The sequence below is a fragment of the Arachis hypogaea genome, chromosome 17 (assembly GCF_003086295.3).
Source record: "Arachis hypogaea cultivar Tifrunner chromosome 17, arahy.Tifrunner.gnm2.J5K5, whole genome shotgun sequence".
Taxonomy (NCBI): Eukaryota; Viridiplantae; Streptophyta; class Magnoliopsida; order Fabales; family Fabaceae; genus Arachis; species Arachis hypogaea.
This window is the reverse complement of record NC_092052.1, coordinates 35570911-35576997: the sequence shown is the minus strand read 5'-3', so window position 1 is coordinate 35576997 and position 6087 is coordinate 35570911. Positions and strand designations below refer to the sequence as shown.

At 38.6% G+C, this 6087-nt stretch overlaps 1 non-coding gene across 1 annotated transcript; it reads left to right on the top strand.

Annotated features, from left to right (window-relative positions):
- Nucleotides 1-3994: 3994 nt before the first annotated feature.
- On the top strand, nucleotides 3995-4102 carry LOC112767612 (small nucleolar RNA R71). The gene has a single exon (XR_003185053.1). It is a non-coding gene; the product is annotated as a small nucleolar RNA R71 (small nucleolar RNA).
- Nucleotides 4103-6087: the final 1985 nt, after the last annotated feature.

Sequence of the window (6087 nt, the reverse complement as noted above, 5' to 3'; positions counted from 1 at the left end):
CAGAAAACAAGAAGCATTGTCACCACATCAATATAATTAAGCTAAGTTCAAGGATAAACTCGAAACTCATGTACTTCTTGTTCTTTTGAATTAAAACATTTTTCATTTAAGAGAGGTGATGGATTCATAGGACATTCATATCTTTAAGACATAGTCACTACTAACTACTAATGATCATGTAATGAAGGCACAAACATAGATAAGCACATAATATAGAAAACGAAAAACAGAGAAAGCAAGAACAAGGAATGAATCCACCTTAGTGATAGTGGCGTTTCCTTCTTGAGGAACCAATGATGTCCTTGAGCTCTTCTATGTCTCTTCCTTGTCTTTGTTGCTCCTCCCTCATTGCTTTTTGATATTCTCTTATTTCATGGAGCATGATGGAGTGCTCTTGATGTTCCACCCTTAGTTGTCCCATATTGGAACTCAATTCTCCTAGGGAGGTGTTGATTTGCTCCCAATAGTTTTGTGGAGGAAAGTGCATTTGAGGCATCTCAGGGATCTCATGGAAGTGAGCTTCTTGCGCCTCTTGAGCTCCATGACTGGGCTCTCTTGCTTGCTCCATCTTTTTCTTAGTGATGGGCTTGTCTTCTTTGATGAGGATATCTCCCTCTATGTCAATCCCCGCTGAATTGCATAGGTGGCAAATGAGGTGAGGAAAGGCTAACCTTGCCATGGTGGAGGACTTGTCAGCCACCTTGTAGAGTTCTTGAGGTATAATCTCATGAACTTCCACCTCTTCTCCAATCATGATGCTTTGGATCATGATGGCCCGGTCTATAGTAACTTCAGACCGGTTGCTAGTGGGAATGATTGAGCATTGAATAAACTCCAACCATCCTCTAGCTATAGGCTTGAGGTCCAATCTTCTTAGTTGAACCGGCTTGCCTTTGGAGTCAATCTTCCATTGAGCTCCCTCTACACATATGTCCATAAGGACTTGGTCCAACCTTTGATCAAAGTTGACTCTCCTTGTGTAGGGGCGTGCGTTCTCTTCCATGTATGGCAAGTTGAACGCCAACCTCACATTCTCCGGACTAAAATCTAAGTATTTCCCCCGAACCATTGTAACATAGTTCTTTGGATCCGGGTTCTTACTTTGATCATGGTTCTTGGTGATCCATGCATTGGCATAGAACTCTTGAACCATTAGGATGCCGACTTGTTGGATGGAATTTGTTATAACTTCCCAACCTCTTCTTTGAATTTCATGTCGGATCTCCGGATACTCATTTCTTTTGAGTTTAAAAGGGACCTCAGGGATCACCTTCTTCTTGGCCACAACATCATAGAAGTGGTCTTGATGGGCTTTGGAGATGAACCTTTCCATCTCCCATGACTCGGATGTGGAAGCTTTTATCTTCCCTTTCCCTCTTCTAGAGGATTCTCCGGTCTTGGGTGCCATCAATGGTAATGGAAAAACAAAAAAGCTATGCTTTTACCACACCAAACTTAGAATATTGCTCGCCCTCGAGCAATAAACAAAAGAATAGAAGAAGAAGAAGAAGAAATATGGAGAGGGAGAGGGAGATGTGGTTTCGGCCAAGGAGGGTGTAGAGGGGTGTGTTGTGTGAATTTGATGAAGAATGGAGGTCTTTGTATAGGGAAGGGAGGGGGGTTAAGGTTCGGCCATATGGGTGGGTTTGGGTGGGAAATTAGTTTTGAATTTTTGAAGGTAGGTGGAGTTTATGAGGTAGGTTTATGGGGAAGAGTGGATGGATGTGAATGGTGAAGAGGTGATGGAGAAGAGAGATTGAGGTGATTGGTGAAGGGTTTTTGGGGAAGAGTGTTTATGGGGTTGTGTGAAAGAGAGTGGTGAGAAGAAGTGAGTGGAGGTAGGTGGGGATCCTGTGGGGTCCACAGATCCTGAGGTGTCAAGGATTTACATCCCTGCACCCATTAGGCATGTAAAAATGCCTTTGTACACAACTCTGGGCGTTCAGCGCCAGGTTGGTGGCCATTTTGGGCGTTCAACGCCCATTTGTGTGCCATTTCTGGCGTTGAACGCCAGAACCATGCCTGTTCTGGCGTTCAGCGCCCAGAAGCTGCCCATTTTGGGCGTTCAGCGCCAGAACCATGCTCTGTTCTGGCGCTGAACGCCAGACAGATGCTCCTCCAGGGTGTGATTTTTCTTCTGCTGTTTTTGACTCCGTTTTCAATTTTTATATTTATTTTGTGACTCCACATGATCATGAACCTAAGAAAACATGAAAAACAATAAAAATAAGAATTAGATAAACATTGGGTTGCCTCCCAACAAACGCTTCTTTAATGTCAATAGCTTGACAATGAGCTCTCATGGAGCCTCACAGATGTGCAGAGCTTTGTTGAGACTCTCCAACACCAAACTTAGAGTTTGGATATGGGAGTTCAACACCAAACTTAGAGTTTGGTTGTGGCCTCCCAACACCAAACTTAGAGTTTGACTGTGGGGGCTCTGGTTGACTCTGCTTGGAGAGAAGCTTTTTCTGCTTCCTCTCCATGGTTGCAGAGGGAGATCCTTGAGTTTTAAACACAAGGGAGTTCTCATTCCATTGAAGGAATATTTCACCTCTGTCAACATCAATCACAGCTCTTGCTGTGGCCAGGAAAGGTCTTCCTAGGATGATGGATTCATCCTCTTCCTTTCCAGTATCCAGGACTATGAAATCAGCAGGGATGTAAAGGCCTTCAACCTTTACTAACACGTCCTCTACTTGTCCATAAGCCTGTTTTCTTGAACTGTCTGCCATCTCTAATGAGATTTTAGCAGCTTGCACCCCATAGATTCCCAGTTTCTCTATTACAGAGAGGGGCATGAGGTTTATTCCTGAACCAAGGTCACACAGAGCCTTAAAGATCATGGTGCCTATGGTGCAGGGTATTATGAACTTTCCAGGATCCTGTCTCTTCTGAGGCAATGTCAGTTGATCAGATCACTTAGTTCATTGATGAACAAGGGAGGTTCAACTTCCCAAGTATCAATGCCAAATAATTTGGCATTCAGCTTCATGATTGCACCAAGAAACTTGGCAGTTTGCTCTTCAGTAACATCCTCATTCTCTTCAGAAGAGGAATACTCATCAGAGCTCATGAAGGGCATAAGGAGGTTTAATGGAATCTCTATGGTCTCTAGATGAGCCTCAGAGTCCTTTGATTCCTCAGAGGGAAGCTCCTTATTGATCACTGGACATCCCAGGAGGTCTTCCTCCTTGGGATTCACGTCCTCTCCTTCCCTTACAGGTTCGGCCATGGTGCTTATGTCAATGGCCTTGCACTCTCCTTTTGGATTCTCTTCTGTATTGCTTGGGAGAGTACTAGGAGGGATTTCAGTGATCCTTTTACTCAGCTGGCCCACTTGTGCTTCCAAATTTCTAATGGAAGACCTTGTTTCATTCATGAAACTTACAGTGGCCTTAGATAGATCAGAGACTAGATTTGCTAAATTAGAAGCATTTTGTTCAGAGTTCTCTGTCTGTTGCTGAGTGGATGATGGAAAAGGTTTGCTATTGTTGAACCTGTTTCTTCCACCATTATTAAAGCCTTGTTGGGGCTTTTGATCCTTCCATGAGAAATTTGGATGATTTCTCCATGTTGAGTTATAGGTGTTTCCATAAGGTTCACCTAAGTAATTTACCTCTGCTATTGCAGGGTTCTCAGGATCATAAGCTTCTTCTTCAGAAGAAGCCTCTTGAGTACTGTTGGATGCAGCTTGCATTCCATGCAGACTCTGAGAGATCATATTGACTTGCTGAGTCAATATTTTATTCTGAGCCAATATGGCATTCAGAGTATCAACCTCAAGAACTCCCTTCTTCATAGGCGTCCCATTACTCACAGGATTCCTTTCAGAAGTGTACATGAACTGGTTATTAGCAACCATGTCAATGAGTTCTTGAGCTTCTACAGGCGTTTTCTTTAGGTGAATGGATCCACCTGCAGAGGTATCCAATGACATCTTTGATAACTCAGATAAACCATCATAGAATATATCTAGGATGGCCCATTCTGAAAGCATGTCAGAAGGACACTTTTTGGTCAACTGTTTGTATCTTTCCCAAGCTTCATAGAGGGATTCACCTTCTTTCTGTCTGAAGGTTTGAACATCAGCTCTAAGCTTGCTCAGCTTTTGAGGAGGAAAGTACTTGGCTAAGAAAGCCGTGACCAGCTTATCCCAAGAGTTCAGGCTGTCTTTAGCTTGAGAATCCAACCATAATCTAGCTCTGTCTCTTACAGCAAAAGGGAAAAGCATGAGCCTGTAGACTTCAGGATCTACTCCATTAGTCTTAACAGTATCACATATCTGCAAGAATTCAGTTAAGAACTGAAAAGGATCTTCAGATGGAAGTCCATGAAACTTGCAATTCTGCTGCATCAGAGAAACTAATTGAGGTTTCAGCTCAAAGTTGTTTGCTCCAATGGCAGGAATGGAGATGCTTCTTCCATGTAAATTGGAATTTGGTGCAGTAAAGTCACCAAGCATTCTCCTTGCATTGTTGTTGGGTTCGGCTGCCATCTCCTTTACTTGTTCAAAATTTTCAATCAAGTTGTCTCTGGATTGTTGTAATTTAGCTTCTCTTAATTTTCTCTTCAGAGTCCTTTCAGGTTCTGGATCAGCTTCAACAAGAATGCCTTTTTCTCTGTCCCTGCTCATAAGAAAGAGGAGAGAAAAAGAAAAGAAGAGAAATCCTCTATGTCACAGTAAAGAGGTTCCTTATTGTTAGTAGAAAAGAAGAAGAAGAAATTCGAACACAGATAGAGGAGGGGGTTCGAATTTGGTGATGATGTGAGGAAGAGATGTTAGTAGATGAATAAATAAATAGAATAATATGAGAGAGAAGGAGGAATTTTCGAAAATTATTTTTAAAAAGGAGTTAGTGATTTTTGAAATTGGTTTTTGAAAAATGTTTAGTATTTTTTTTTTCGAAAATTTTTGAAATAAAAATAAAAATAATTAGTTAATTAAAAAGAAATTTTTGAAAAAGGGGGAGATATTTTCGAAAATTAGAGAGAGAGAGTTAGTTAGGTAGTTTTGAAAAAGTTAAGAAACAAACAAAAAGTTAGTTAGTTAGTTAGTTGAAACAAATTTTGAAAAGATAAGAAGTTAGGAAGTTAGAAAAGATATTTTGAAAAGACATTTTTGAAAAAGATAAGATGAGAAGATATTTTTGAAAAGATATGATAGAAATTAGTTTTTGAAAAAGATTTGATTTTTAAAATCTCAATTAATGACTTGATTCACAAGAAATCACAAGATATGATTCTAGAACTTAAAGTTTGAATCTTTCTTAACAAGCAAGTAACAAACTTTAAATTTTTGAATCAAAACATTAATTGATTATGTTATTTTCGAAAATTTGGTATAAAAATAAGAAAAAGATTTTTGAAAAATATTTTTTTGAATTTTCGAAAATAACTAAGAATTTTGAAAAAGATTTGATTTTTGAAAAAGATAAGATTTTCAAATTGAAAATTTGATTTGACTCATAAGAAACAACTTGATTTTAAAAATTTTTGAAAAAGTCAACTCAAATTTTCGAATTTGATGAGAGAAAAAGGGAAAGATATTTTTTTTTTTTGATTTTTTGAAATTTTTATGAAAAACATGAAAATTATGCAATGCATGAAATTTTTGGATCAAAACAATGAATGCATGCAAGAATGCTATGAATGTCAAGATGAACACCAAGAACACTATGAAGATCATGATGAACATCATAGACACAATTTTGAAAAATTTTTAATGTAAAGAAAACATGCAAGACACCAAACTTAGAATTCTTTAATGCTTAGACATTAAGAATTCAAGAATGCATATGATAAACATGAAAAGACACAAAACAAAAAATCATCAAGATCAAACAAGAAGACTTACCAAGAACAACTTGAAGATCATGAAGAACACTATGAATGCATGAATTTTCGAAAAATGCAAGATGCATATGCAATTGACACCAAACTTATAACATGACTCAAGACTCAAACAAGAAACAGAAAAATATTTTTGATTTTTATGATTTTCTAAATTTTTTTTTTGGATTTTTTTTTCGAAAATTATATGAAAAAGGAAAAATAAGGATTCCAAAATTTTTAATATGAATTCCA